Here is a 16386-nt window from a genome sequence, read left to right on the forward strand (position 1 = left end):
TGAGGATGAAACACAATACTGAACGACATATGAGTTCCCATAGCTTCTTGGAAACTAGCCCAGAATCTTGAAGTGAACAAGCTGCCACGGTCTAAACTGATAACAAGTGGAATACCGTGAAGTGAAACAATTATGGACATGTAGAGAGTTACAAGTTGACTAGCAGTGATTGTTTCTTTGACCACCAGAAAATGTGCAACTTTAGAAAGCCGGTCAATGACGACAAGAATAGCATCATTACCTTCCTGCGATTTGGGATATCTAGTGACGAAGTTCATTTCAACATGGTCCCATTTCCATTCAGGAATAGAGATAGGTTGCAGAGTTCTAGCAGGCCTTTGATGTTCAGCTTTGATACGACGACAAACGTCACACTAAGCAACATAATGAGCAATGTCTTGCTTCATATTAGACCACCAGAATCTCTGACGAATATCCTGATACATCTTTGTACTACCAGGATGGATAGATAGAGGCGTGTCATGAGCTTCTTTCATAACCTTTTTAGTCTAATCTAGGTTTTTCCTCGAACAAGGTACCACTAGGTGGCCTTTGAAGTACAAGACGCCATCATCGGTGATAGTGAAGAATGATGGCTTTCCTTCTGCTAGATGGCGTTTAATCTTCTGGACTTCAGAGTCATAACCTTGAATAGTCTTTATACCATCAACGAGATCTGGTACGACAGCCAGGGTATTTAGAGAACCCTTAGTAACAACACAAAGATTCATCTTTTGAAACTCTGGGGGAGGGGGAGCGAGTGCACCAGGAGGAACGATATGAAGGTTCAGCTTTCTAAATTATTCGACAAGCGAGGGCTGAACTTTGTGAACCTGGAGGTGGTTGTAGTAAGACTTGCGGCTCAAGCCATCAGCCATTACATTAGCCTTGCCTGGGGTATAGGATATACCCACGTCAAAGTCTGCAACAGTCTCCATCCATCTCTGCTGATGGAGGTTCAGATCTGGCTGGGTAAATAGATACTTCAGACTTTGGTGGTCGATGAAGATCTTGCAACGATTACTGAGAAGGTAATGTCGCCACTGCTTTAGTGCATGAATGACAGCAGCAAGCTCGAGGTCGTGAACTGGGTAGTTTTCTTCATGAGGGCGCAGTTGACGAGAGGCATAAGCAATCACTCTGTGCTCTTGCATTAGGACACAGCCTAATCCTTGACGGGAAGCCTCGCAGTAAATGATGAAGGCCTTCTTAGTATCAGGTGGAGCAAGCACTGGGGCAGAAGTCAACTTGTCTTTGAGCGCCTGGAAACTTTCCTGACACTTGTCTGTCCATTGGAACTTGACGCCCTTATGCAACAGATTAGTCAGAGGCCTAGCGATCTTGGAGAAGTTCTCGACGAATCGATGGCAATAGCTGGCGAGACTGAGAAAACTTCGGTCTTCCATGACATTCTTTGGAGGAGTCCAATCGAGAATAGCCTGGACTCGTTCAGGGTTGACAGCAATACAATCCTTGGATATGACATGCCCAAGATAGGTTACTTTGGGGAGCCATAATTCACACTTGGAATACTTAGCATAGAGTTGATGCTCTCGAGGCTCTTCCAGCAGAAGACCAAGATGTTCAACATGTTCTTCTTCGTTCTTGGAAAATACAAGGATATCATCCAGATAAACCACGACGAACTTGTCGAGATAATCCTTGAATATATAGTTCATCAGACGAGAGAAGGTGGCGGGAGCATTCGATAAGCCGAGTGACATGACGGTGTACTCGTATGATCCATACCGAGTCACGAAGGCGGTCTTTGGGATATCCTTTTCACGAACACGGATCTGGTGGTAACTCAACCTCAATTCGAGTTTGGAGAACACTGATGAACCAGCCAATTGATCATAAAGATCGTTGATCCGAGGGAGGGTATATTTGTTCTGAATAGTGGCTTGGTTAATAGGACGATAGTCTTGGACTAATCGGTTCGTCCCATCCTTCTTCTTAACAAAGAGAGAAGGTGCTCCCCAAGGAGAGAAACTAGGGCAAATGAAACCTTTGCTAAGAGATTTGTCGATTTCCTCCTTAAGCTCAATGAGTTCATGTGGAGGCATCTTGTAGGGTTGTTTGGTTATAGGAGTGGTGCCTAGTTTCAAGTCGATGATGAATTCGATAGCTCTAGCAGGGGGAATCCCTGGAAGTTCTTCCGGAAAGACGTCTTGGAATTCATGAACGACGGGAATGTTTTCAATGCCCTTGAGTGGTGCAGCGTTCAATGCATTCAAGGCATAAAGTCGTTCCTCGACATTCTGAACTAGACGAGCATTGTAGCTTATTATTTCATCGGAAGGGTGTAGCAGATGGACGGTCTTAGTGGTGCAAACTATAGAAGCAGTATGCGCTTTCAACCAATCCATTCCCAGAATGAGGTCAATTCTACAAGACTTCAGTACGATGGGAGAGACAAGGAATTCCAGTCCTTCAATTTCAACGGGAACGTTGTGACTAACATAAGAGGTTTGACATTGGCCCGCAGGAGTGTGTACCACTATCGCAGTGTTCATCTCTTCGTATTTAATGCCATGCATGAATGCAAACTCAGCTGATATGAATGAATGCGATGCTCCTGTATCAAATAAAATGGATGTTGGTACAGAATTTACGAGGAGTGTACCCATCACAGTAGCAGGCTGGTCTAGAACTTCAGTCAGATCAACGTGGTTGGCATGAACACGACCATAAGACTTGGCATTGTTGTTGCGAGGCTGGTTGCCTCCATGGCCAGCTGCAGGGAGGGCCAGTTGATTCCGGTTCTGGTTGCATTCCCTAGCACAGTGTCCTGGTTAACCACACCTGAAGCATAGACCATTATTGGGAGTGGGAACAGGAGCTCGGGGTGGGGGAGCTGGAAGTGTTGGCTGCCTAGTTGGTGGGGGAGGCAGACACGGTGCAGCATAGGACTGCCTTGGAGCAGGTACAGTTGGCTGGTACATGCTGTTGGGAATCCATATCCTACGCTTTTGCGAGGACGGGCCCGAAGATGAGCCTGTGTCACGGTTGCGCCTGTGAGAGCTCTGGTGTTCCTGCAGACCAGTTTCGACATTGATGGCCTTGTTCACCAAGGTGGCGAAATCAGCAAAGTCATGCACTAGAAGTGCGAGCTTGATGTTAGCTTGAAGGCCATCACGGAACTTCTCCTGTTTGCATGCATCAGTTGCAATGTCTTCTTCAGCATAGTGGGACAAATCCAGAAACTCCCGATGATAAGATTCCACACTTTTGTTGCCCTGGGTGATGTTGCAGAACTCGCGCTTCTTCCGGTCCATGACTCTCTGAGGAAAGAAGCGGGCACGGAAAGCAGCTTGCAAGTCTGTCTAGGTGATGATTGTTCCAACTGGCAGAGTACGCCTGTGACTGTCCCACCATTGAGCAGCGGGTCCCTTCAAGAAGAAGGAAGTAAAGGTGACATAGCTGGCAGGGGCTACATCAGCAGACTCCATCTCATAGGTGATGTCACGGAGCCAGTCATCAGCATCCAGAGGCTGATTTGAGCTGCGATACACAGTTGGGTTGAGACGCATGAAATCCTGTAGAGTCACTTGGGCTGGCTGCTGGTTCATATTGGTGCAGGGAAACTGAGCCATAATATTCTCCATGAACTGGCGATTCAGTTCAAACTGTTGCATCATCCCAGCCATGTACTCAGGCGGTGGTGGGGGATGGCCACCACGACCATGACCACCTGGTCTAACCATCCTGCTAAAATATAACAGGGGTAGCTCAGCATTGAGAAATTTGCAAAGACAAGCATCATTCATGATGAAAATGCATAATGAAAGGAACACGATAGATACTACATAGTAGTTGGCATATCTTACAAAAGAGATCATGCATAGAGTTTGGTACACAGAGTTCAGTACATAGGCTAAGAACATCATAGGCGGCACGCAGGCTCGCGGTGAATGCATCTAACACTAACAAGCAAGCCTACATCAGTCCCAGGAGGAACTGTGGAGGTAGGTGTAGCCTGACAGCTGGTAGTGACACGACGGGAAGTCCTCCACGTGAGTAGCCTGGGGTCCATGGATACTCTGGTGCGGAACCCGACGTGCAGGTGGCAGAAGAGGAGCAAGTTCGGGAGAGTAGCCTCCCACATCCGGCCAGCCGACACCCTGGGGCATCACGGTCCTGGCAGGGTAGATCACAGAACGTGACAGATCACCAGATCGGACAGAGGGGTGCAACAGTGTCAAAGCACGGTACAGGTGCTGACGGGTAGTGTACAACTCGTGGCGAAGAGCTCGGTTAGCTCTATCCAACCCATCAGCATGCAGAACCAGGTTCTGATGGTAGAAGGGCTCTCGGGTGACGGTGGAGTAGGCAGCAATGTAGTATCCCTCCGCACCAACATTTGATGCGATAGCAATGTGCCTGAAAGGTGAGGTGTCCAACTCCTGATACTCTCCACGAAGACGTGTCAGAGCAGCATAAGCAGCATCGTGGACCGCCATGTTGATAGTCACTCCAACACCATGAGCAGTGTGCAGCACGGTAGTGGAGTCATACTCCCGAGAGTAGAGGTGAACGATGGCACGGTACTGCTCCTGGTTAAAGACCTGATACTCCTCATAGACGGTGTACTCAGGGTGCCAGCGATAACCCAGATAGGTCATCATCTCAACCAACACAGCAGGTGATCCTGAGGCACCAATAGCCGTCGTGTGGCGCATGACCTGTCTCGTGGGTTCCATCTAAAAACAAAGGTGTTTCAAAGGAGTCAAATGACAGTGTGGATGATGTTCAATATACTACTCTAGGAAATAACTAGGGCTTATCCAACTTTGGGTTGAACGTGGTCACGGGATACTAATGTTAGAGTTAGTAAAATCGTTTAACCCGAGTAGAAGAGAGTTCAGAGTCCCAGAGTAATGATCGAGGAGTAAAAGATCCTAATACCACCCAAATGGCGACGTGGGCCCATAAGGCACACAGCCATGTTAGTAAAAGTTTTGCAATGTCTAGACTCGACTTCGGCCAAGGAGTGTGGAAGGGGGATTTCTACTGGCAGTTGGCTCTGATACCAACTTGTGACGCCCCCGATTCAATCGTACACTAATCATACACGCAAACGTGTATGATCAAGATCAGGGACTCACGCGAAGATATCACAACACAACTCTATAAATAAAATAAGTCATACAAGCATCATATTACAAGCCAGGGGCCTCGAGGGCTCCAATACAAGAGCTCGATCATAGACGAGTCAGTGGAAGCAACAATATCTGAGTACAGACATAAGTAAACAAGTTTTCCTTAAGAAGGCTAGCACAAACTGGGATACAGACTGAAAGAGGCGCAGGCCTCCTGCATGGGATCCTCCTATACTACTCCTGGTCGTCGTCAGCGGGCTGCACGTAGTAGTAGGCACCTATAGTGTAGTAGGAGTCGTCGTCGACGATGGCATCTGGCTCCTGGGCCCCATCGTCTGGTCGCAACAAACGGGTATAGGAAGGCGGGGAAAGGGGGAACAAAGCAACAGTGAGTACTCATCCAAAGTACTCGCAAGCAAGGAGCTACACTACATATGTATGCATTGGTATCAAATGGAAAAGAGGTATCATATGTGGACTGAACTGTAGAATGCCAGAATAAGAGGGGGATAGCTAGTCATATCGAAGGCTACGCTTCTGGCCACCTCCATCTTGCAGCATGTAGAAGAGAGTAGATGGTAAGTTCACCAAGTAGCATCGTGTAGCATAATCCAACCCGATGATCCTCCCCTCGTCGCCCTGTGAGAGAGTGATCACCGGTTGTATCTGGCACTTGGAAGGGTGTGTTTTATTAAGTATCCGGTTTTAGTTGTCATAAGGTCAAGGTACAACTCCAAGTCATCCTGTTACCGAGGATCGCGGCTATTCGAATAGATTAACTTCCCTGCAGGGGTGCACCACATTTCCCAACACGCTCGATCCCCTTTGTCCGGACACACTTTCCTGGGTCATGCCCGACCTTGGAAGATCAACACGTCGCAGCCCTACCTAGGCACAACAGATAGGTTAGCACGCCGGTCTAAATCCTATGGCGCAGGGGGTCTGGGCCCATCGCCCATTGCACACCTGCACGTTGCAAACGTGGCAGGTGAACAGACCTAGACTCCCTTATACAAGAGCAGGCGTTCCAGTCCAACCCGGCGCGCGCCGCTCAGTCGCTGACGTCAAGAAGGCTTCGGCTGATACCATGATGTCGAGTGCCCATAATTGTTCCCGCGTAGTTGGTTAGTGCGTATAGGCCAGTAGACACACTCAGATCAAATACCCAGATCTCGTTAGCGTGTTATTTTGAAGTAACCACGAACGCCGACCAGGGCCAGACCCACCTGTCACCCAGGTGGTCTCCGCCTGCCCTGTCGCTCCGCCTCAAAGGAACCACCTGCCCCTCCAGCCCCAAACATCAAAATCACCTGCGGGTACTCAACGAGCTGACTCGACTTTAGTCATAACATGTATAGTATGTGTATATGGATGTATTTACCAGTGATCACCTCCCGGGTGATCACGACCTGATAGTATAGCATGACAGACTGACAAGAATGTAGGGCCACTGATGATAATCTAGCATCCTATACTAAGCATTTAGGATTGCAGGTAAGGTATGAACAGTTGTAGCAACAATGATAGGCTATGCATCATAATAGGATTAACGGAAAGCAGTAACATGCTACACTACTCTAATGCAAGCAGCATAGAGGAGAGTAGGCGATATCTGGTGATCAAGGGGGGGCTTGCCTGGTTGCTCTGGCAAGAGAGAGGGTCGTCAACACCGTAGTCCTACTGGGTAGCAGCGGCGTCGGTCTCGGTGTCTAGCAAGAGGAGAGGGGGAAAAACAATAAATATTAAGCAAATAGATGCATAGTGATTCATGACATGACAAGTATCGGTGCTAGGGGTGCCCTAACGCGGTATGAGGTGGTACCGGTGAAGGGGGAAAACATCTGGGAAAATATCCCCGGTGTTTTGCGTTTTCAGATAGATGAATCGGAGGGGGAAAGTTGCGTGTTCTCTATGCTAGGGATGCGTGGCGGACGAACGGGCTGCGTATCCGGATTCATCTCGTCGTTCTGAGCAACTTTCATGTACAAAGTTTTTCCATCCGAGCTACGATTTATTTTATATTGATTTTAAAAGATTTAAATCAATTTTACGTTTACTAAATTAATTTAATTCAACATTATCCAGAACAGTGCATGTTGATGTCAGCATGACATCAGCATGATGTCAGCAGTCAACAGAGGAGTTGACTGGTCAACTGACGTGTGGGCCCCGTTCGTCATTGACTGTTTAATCTAATTAGGGTTTAATTAAACTAACTAGTTAATTAGATTAATTAAACATGATTAATTTATTTATTTATTTATATATTTTTATGATTCTTTTTTTCATTTCCGATCTCAGGGGGGTGGGCCCCGTTTATCATTGGCCCAGAGGCGAAACGGGTGCAGTGCACTGGCCTCGGGTTAACGGGGGTGGAGCGGAGCCATGGGGCTCGTGGGCGCGAGCGCCGACGGCTAGGGTGCGCGCGGGCGGCGACCCGAGCAGGGCTGGGGCAAGGGGGGTCCGGCAAGGCAGACGCGGTGGCGTGGTGCGGTCGCAGCAGAGGGCGAGGGGACGATCCCGGGCGCTGGCGTGGGCGCGTGCCCGAGGCCAAGCGTGGGGGGGGGGCGCCGGCCACGGCAAGGCCGGAGTGGTACGGCGCGAAGGAGGCGGTGGCGCTATGGGACCGCATGGCGAAGCAGCGGCGGAACGGCACGGAGCAAGCGCATGTGAAGCGGGTGGGGAGCAGCACGGCGCGCGGGCGGTAGTTGCTGGACGCGGGGAGCAAGGGCGGCGGCAGGGGAGTACGAGGAGCAGCCACGCAGCAGCAGCAGGAGGAGGAGGCCAGGGGCGATGGTGCGTGTGCGCACGGTGGCGCATCGAGGGAGGCGCGGACGGTGCGGGGACAGGGGAGGACGAGGCCTCACCGCGGGAGCGTAGGGTCAAGGCAGTGGGGCGCGGGGAGGAGACGGTGACGACAGCGACGTGGTGACGAGGTGCAGCGGCGCGGCAGCTCTAGCGAGGTGTTCAGGAGGACGACGAGGTGGCCGTGGCAGTGGCGTTCCGGGCAGCGATGGCGGAACGATCCAGAGGGGGGGGCGTCGCGACGAGGTGGGCTCCAGGGAGGAGGGCGAGACGTGCGGCGAGGTGCGTCACTGGGGTGGGCGCCGGAGTCCGGGCGCGGGGCGGCGTGCGCTGGTCCGGGGCGGCGGTCTCCTCCCGATCCAATCGGCGGAGAGGGGGAGGGAGATATTTCGGGGGAGGAGTGGGGTGCGTCAGTGAGTAGTGTGGGAGTGGGGGAGGATATGGGGTCGGGGTGGGCCGGCCTGGTGGGGTGGCCGACAGGGCCGGCTGGGTCGTGGCCCAGTGGGGGGTTTCTTTTTTATTTTTCTTTTCTTTGTTTGTTTGTTTCTATTTTGTAATTTCTTCTCCTTTTATTTATTTTACTTTCTGTTTTAAATCATTTTAAATTATTTAGGCATTTTATAAAAATGTGTTTAATACACCATAATTACATATGCAAAATATGGCACCTCCCGAACATTTTTGTTTTAAATTTTGAAAAACTTTTATTGTTGACATTAATTCGAATTTGAATTTTTAAATGTTTTGATCCAACGCGATATTATCAACAGTTACCGTGGTGACGTGGCACCATGGGATTACTGTAGCTTAATTACCCGGGCGTTACAGGGCCATAGGTTTTACTAGTGGCTTCTCTCAAGATAGCATAAGTATTACAGTGGGTGAACAAATTACTGTCGAGCAATTGATAGAAAAGCGAATAATTATGAGAATATCTAGGTATGATCATGTATATAGGGATCACGTCCGTGACAAGTAGACTGACTACTGTGTGCATCTACTACTATTACTCCACACATCGACCGCTATCCAGCATGCATCTAGAGTATTAAGTTCATAAGAATAGAGTAACGCCTTAAGCAAGATGATGATGTAGAGGGATAAACTCATGCAATATGATATAAACCCCATCTTTTTATCCTCAATGGCAACAATGCAATACATGTCGTTTCCCTTTCTGTCACTAGGATCGAGCACCGCAAGATTGAACCCAAAACTAAGCACTTCTCCCATTGCAAGAAAGATCAATCTAGTAGGCCAAACCAAACTGATAATTCGAAGAGACTTGCAAAGATAAACCAATCATACCTAAAAGAATTCAGAGAAGATTCAAATATTGTTCATAGATAAACTTGATAATAAACCCACAATTCATCAGATCTCAACAAACACACCGCAAAAGAAGATTACATCGAATAGATCTCCAAGAGAATCGAGGAGAACTTTGTATTGAGATCCAAAGAGAGAGAAGAAGCCATCTAGCTACTAGCTATGGACCCAAAGGTCTGAAGTAAACTACTCACACATCATCGGAGGGGCCATGGAGTTGATGTAGAGGCCCTCCGTGATCAATTCCCCCTCCGGCGGAGCTCCAGAAAAGGCCCCAAGATGGGATCTCTTCGGTACAGAAGGTTGCGGCGGTGGAAATAGGGTTTAGTGGTGCTCCTGGATGTTTTCGGGGTATGTTAATATATATAGGAGGAAGAAGTAGGTCGGTGGAGCAACGAGGGGGCCATGAGGGTGGAGGGCGTGCCAAGGGGGGTAGGCGCGCCCCCTGCCCGTGGCCTCCTCGATTGTTTCTTGACGTCCACTCCAAGTCCCCTGGATCACGTTTGTTCCAAAAATAACTCTCCCGAAGGTTTCATTCCGTTTGGATTCCGTTTGATATTCCTTTTCTACGAAACACTAAAATAGGCTAAAAACCAACAATTTGGGTTTGGCCTCCGGTTAACAGGTTAGTCCCAAAAATAATATAAAAGTGTAAAATAAAGCCCATTAACATCCAAAACAGATAATATAATATCATGGAACAATCAAAAATTATAGATACGTCGGAGACGTATCAAGCATCCCCAAGCTTAATTCCTGCTCGTCCTCGAGTAGGTAAATGATAAAAACAGAATTTTTGATGTGGAATGCTTCCTAACATATTTCTCAATGTTATTTTTCTTTATTGTGGCATGAATGTTCAGATCCGAAAGATTCAAGATAAAATTTTAATGTTGACATAAAAATAATAATACTTCAAGCATACTAACTAAGCAATTATGTCTTCTCAAAATAACATGGCCAAAGAAAGTTATCCCTACAAAATCATAGAGTCTGGCTAAGCTCTATCTTCATCACACAAAATATTAAATCATGCGCAACCCCGATGACAAGCCAAGCAATTGTTTCATACTTTTGATGTTCTCAAACTTTTTCAATTTTCACGTAATACATGAGTGTGAGCCATGGACGTAGCACTATAGGTGGAACAGAATGGTGGTTGTGGAGAAGACAAAAAGGAGAAGGTAGTCTGACATCAACTAGGCGTATCAATGGGCTATGGAGATGCCCATCAATAGATATCAATATGAGTGAGTAGGGATTGCCATGCAACGGATGCACTAGAGCTATAAGTGTACGAAAGCTCAACAAAAGAAACTAAGTGGGTGTGCATCCAACTTGCTTGCTCACGAAGACCTAGGGAAATTTGAGGAAGCCCATCATTGGAATATACAATCCATGTTCTATAATGTAAAATTCCCACTAGTTTATGAAAGTGACAACATAGGAGACTCTCTATCATGAAGATCATGGTGCTACTTTGAAGCACAAGTGTGGAAAAAGGATAGTAACATTGTCCCTTCTCTCTTTTTCTCTCATTTTTTCTTTTTTTTATTTGGGCCTTCTTTCGTTTTTTCTTTTGGCCTCTTTTCTTTTCTTTTTTTTTTTTTTTTTTTCCGGAGTCTCATCGCTACTTGTGGGGGAATCATAGTCTCCATCATCCTTTCCTCACTGGGACAATGCTCTAATAATGATGACCATCACGCTTCTTTTTACTTACAACTCAAGAATTACAAGTCAATACATAGAACAAAATATGACTCTATGTGAATGCCTCCGGCGGTGTACCGGGATATGCAATGAATCAAGAGTGACATGTATGAAAAAAATTATGAATGGTGGCTTTGCCACAAATACAATGTCAACTACATGATCATGCATGGAAATATGACAATGGTGAAGCCTGTCATAACAAATGGAACGGTGGAAAGTTGCATGGCAATATATCTCGAAATGGCTATGGAAATGGCATAATAGGTAGGTATGGTGGCTGTTTTGAGGAAGGTATATGGTGGGTGTATGATACCGGCGAAAGGTGCGCGGTAATAGAGAGGCTAGGAAATGTGGAAGGGTGAGGGTGCGTATAATCCATGGACTCAACATTAGTCATAAAGAACTCACATATTTATTGCAAAAATCTATTAGTTATCGAAACAAAGTACTACGCGCATGCTCCTAGGGGGATAGATTGGTAGGAAAATACCATCGCTCGTCCCCGACCGCCACTCATAAGGAAGGCAATCAATAAATAAATCATGCTCTGACTTCATCACATAAAGGTTCACCATACGTGCATGCTACGGGAATCAAAAACTTCAACACAAGTATTTCTCAAATTCACAACTACTCAACTAGCGTGACTCTAATATCACTACCTCCATATCTCAAAACAATCATCAAGTATCAAACTTCTCTTAGTATTCAATGCACTTATATGAAAGTTTTTTTATAATTCCTAAAAGAAAATTTCCATGTTGTTCTAAAGGACTCTCAAAATAATATAAGTGAATCATGAGAGATCAATTATTTATATAAAATAAAATCACCACCGTGCTCTAAGAGATATAAGTGAAGCACTAGAGCAAAAACTATATAGCTCAAAAGATATAAGTGAAGCACATAGAGTATTCTAATAAATTCCGATTCATGTGTGTCTCTCTCAAAAGGTGTGTACAAAGGATGATTGTGGTAAACTAAAAAGCAAAGACTCAAATCACACAAGACGCTCCAAGCAAAACACATATCATGTGGTGAATAAAAATGTAGCTCCAAGTAAAGTTACCGATGAATGAAGACAAAAGAGGGGATGCCTTCCGGGGCATCCCCAAGCTTAGGCTTTTTGGTGTCCTTGTATTTTACCTTGGGGTGCCTTGGGAATCCCCAATCTTAGTCTCTTCCCACTCCTTGTTCCATAATCCATCAAATCTTTACCCAAAACTTGAAAACTTCACAACACAAAACTTAAAAGAAAATCTTCGTGAGCTCCGTTAGCGAAAGAAAACAAAAGACCACTTCAAGGTACTATAATTAATTCATTCTTTATTTATATTGGTGTTAAACCTACTGTATTCCAACTTTTCTATGGTTTATAAACTCCATTACTAGCCATAGATTCATCAAAATAAGCAAACAACACATGAAAAACAGAATCTGTCGAAAACATAACAGTCTGTAGTAATTTGTAACTAACGCAAACTTCTGGAACTCCAAAAATTCTAAAATAAATTGCTGGACGTGAAGAATTTATCTATTAATGATCTGTAAAAATAATTAACTAAATATCACTTTCCAATAAAAAATGGCAGCAATTCTCGTGAGAGCTAAAGTTTTTGTTTTTACAGCAAGATCAAAAAGACTTTCCCCAAGTCTTCCCGACAGTTCTACTTGGCACAAACACTAATTAAACAAAAAAAACACAACAAAAACAGAGGCTAGATAAATTATTTATTGAATAACATCAAGGAAAAATATTGGGTTGTCTCCCAACAAGCGCTTTTCTTTAAAGCCTTATAGCTAGGCATAAAAAGCGAGGATAGATCTAGGTATTGCCATCTTTGGTTTTAGGGAAAAAGAGAGTAAACTTGTTATATATGGAATTAATCTTTCTGTTTTTACAAAGTACATGTCCATTAATGGTAGAAGAAAGATTAATAATGTTGCGGAAATTGGCATCTAGGCTAGCTTTTATCTCTTTAATAGATTCGTTTTGGTAAGAAAGCAAAAGAGATGTGATTTCAGCTTTCTCGTTAATGGGGTGCCCAAATATAGTTTTCATCCTCTCATAGGTATCTATGGGGTCCCCTTCAAGAAAACCCTCCTCGAAAATAGAATCTAAAACTTGTTTGAACGAAGCGGGCAGCCCAACATAAAAGCTTTTTAAGTAAACCTCAATTTGATATTGGGGTACATAGCTAGCCCGGATCCTTAACAGCCTATCCCAAGCATCTTTCAAAGATTCATCAAGTAAATAACGAAAAATTCCAGAATCATCTTCATCAAAATTACTAAGGTTCTCATTGATAACTCCGGCAAGTTTTTCCATAGCATTCCGATTTATGAGTTTAGATAAGATAGCAGGATTGTCTAAAGCACTAGAACTTGGGAGAGAACCCCCAACTCTTTTTGGTTCTGACATGGCAAGGGAAAAGAGGCAAACAAAGAGGGAGGATAGAGAGAGAGAGAGGGCGAATAAAACGGCAAGGGTGAAGTGGGGGAGAGGAAAACGAGAGGAAAATGGCAAATAATGTAATGCGAGAGATAGGGATTCTGATGGGTACTTGGTATGTTGACTTTTCGCGTAGACTCCCCGGCAATGGCGCCAGAAATTCTTCTTGCTACCTCTTGAGCTTGCGTTGGATTTCCTGAAGAGGAAAGGAGTTGCATAGAGTAGCGTAAGTATTTCCCTCAGTTTTTGAGAACCAAGGTATCAATCCAGTAGGAGGCTACGCGCGAGTCCCTCGTACCTGCACAAAACAAATAAATCTCGCAACCAACGCGATAAGGGGTTGTCAATCCTTCACGGTCACTTACGAGAGTGAGATCTGATAGATATGAATAAGATAAATATTTTTGGTATTTTTATGATATAGATTGAAAGTAAAGATTGCAAAAAAAAGATTGGAAACTTGTTTGATGGAGAATAGACCCGGGGGCCATAGGTTTCACTAGTGGCTTCTCTCAAGATAGCATAAGTATTATGGTGGGTGAACAAATTACTGTCGTGAAATTGATAGAAAAGCGAATAATTATGAGAATATCTAGGTATGATCATGTATATAGGCATCACGTCCGTGACAAGTAGACCGACTCCTGCCTGCATCTACTACTATTACTCCACACATCGACCGCTATCCTGCATGCATCTAGAGTATTAAGTTCATAAGAACAGAGTAACGCTTTAAGCAAGATGACATGATGTAGAGGGATAAACTCATGCAATATGATATAAACCCCATCTTTTTATCCTCGATGGCAACAATACAATATGTGTCGTTTCCCTTTCTGTCACTGGGATCGAGCACCGCAAGATTGAACCCAAAGCTAAGCACTTCTCCCATTGCAAGAAAGATCAATCTAGTAGGCGAAACCAAACTGATAATTCGAAGAGACTTGCAAAGATAACCAATCATACATAAAAGAATTCATAGAAGATTCAAATATTGTTCATAGATAATCTTGATCATAAACCCACAAATCATCGGATCGCGACAAACACACCGCAAAAGAACATTACATCGAATAGATCTCCAAGAGATCGAGGAGAACTTTGTATTGAGATCCAAAGAGAGAGAAGAAGCCATCTAGCTACTAGCTATGGACCCGAAGGTCTGAAGTAAACTACTCACACATCATCGGAGGGGCCATGGAGTTGATGTAGAGGCCCTCTGTGATCAATGCCCCCTCCAGCGGAGCTTCGGAAAGGCCCAAGATGGGATCTCTTGGGTATAGAAGGTTGCGGCGGTGGAAATAGGGTTTTGTGGTGCTCCTGGATGTTTTCCAGGTGCGTAGGTATATATAGGAGGAAGAAGTAGGTCGGTGGAGCAACGAGGGGCCCACGAGGATGGAGGGCGCGCCTAGGGGTAGGCGCGCCCCTACCTCATGGCCTCCTCATTGATTGCTTGACGTCCACTCCATGTCCTCCGGATCATGTTTGTTCCAAAAATCATGCTCCCGAAGGTTTCATTCCGTTTGGACTCTGTTTGATATTCTTTTTCTACAAAACACTGAAATAGGCAAAAAAATAACAGTTTGGGCTAGGCTTCCGGTTAATAGGTTAGTCCCAAAAATAATATAAAAGTGTAAAATAAAGCCCATTAACATCCAAAACAGATAATATAATAGCATGGAACAATAAAAAATTATAGATACGTTGGACACGTGTTAGATATCGATATGAGGAGAATAAGGAGTGACAATACCTTAAGCTTGGGTATGCCCAAGCCACCGCAAGGTAATATTCAAGGAAGATCCAAACAACTAAGCTTGGGGATGCCCCGGAAGTTATCCCTTCTTTCATCTTCAACATTATGGTAAGCTCACTTGGAGCTATATTTTTATTCATCACATGATATGTGTTTTTCTTGGAGCATCATCTTCTTTTGTTTTTATTTGCTTGATTTTATTTAGAATAATGGTTTTTATCTTTTACTTCAATAAAAATGTTAAGTAGAGCCTTTTCCATGCTTATTTTGCAAGTCTATATGTGGTTGTTTGAAAACAGAAAGTTGCACGCTAGTGCGTGAATTCTTGAGAAAAGTCAGAATGTGATAAAATGTTGAATTTTTTTGCACAATAAGCTATGATAAATTGTCTATGTGTGGTAAATGTGCATATTTTTTTGAGTTAAATAAGTATGGATCTTCTTGCATTCTTTACAAACTGTCCTGTTTAGGCAGGTTTTTATGTTTCCATTGTTTTAATATGTTTGCTTGTTTGACGATGCTATTTGAGGATAGGAGTATTAAATATGCAGAGAATTTAGTATGAAATGTTAAATTATAATTTTGGAGATTTGTTACAGTATAGAATGATAACATTTTGAGTTGATTCATACTAATGTATCTCACGAGTTCTTGTTTAGTTTTGTGTGGATGAAATTTTTGAGATTTAGGGAAACCGTGTATGAGAGGAATGAAGAAAACACAAGAGATCATGCTTGGGGATGCCCAAGGCATCCCAAGATAATATTCCAAGAAGTCTCAAGCATCTAAGCTTGGGGATGCCCCGGTAGGCATCCCACCTTTCTTCATCAACAATTATTGGTTAGTATCGGTTGAGCCTAAGTTTTTGCTTCTTCACATGAGTTAAGATGTTCATGGAATGTCATTTTATTTTGTTTTGCTTGATGTTTGAATAAAATAGTTAGATCTAAAAGTTTTTATATGAGAGAGAGTCCTCAAATGGCTACCCATTTACTTAACTACTCGCTTGATCTTCACTTATATCTTTTTGGAGTAGTTTGTCATTTACTCTTGTGCTTCACTTATATCCTATGAGTAAATTGTTGAATGAATTGAATGTCATGAAGTTGAAATTATATGTTCATATCATGCCTAGTAGTAGCTTCAGATCGGGTATAGAAAGTGAAATCTTTTGAAGCTTGACAGTCACAATACGTGGCACCCCGGCTCAGAGCAACTGGTTTACCCTG

The sequence above is a fragment of the Triticum urartu genome, chromosome 7, assembly GCF_003073215.2.
Source record: "Triticum urartu cultivar G1812 chromosome 7, Tu2.1, whole genome shotgun sequence".
In the NCBI taxonomy this organism is placed as follows: domain Eukaryota; kingdom Viridiplantae; phylum Streptophyta; class Magnoliopsida; order Poales; family Poaceae; genus Triticum; species Triticum urartu.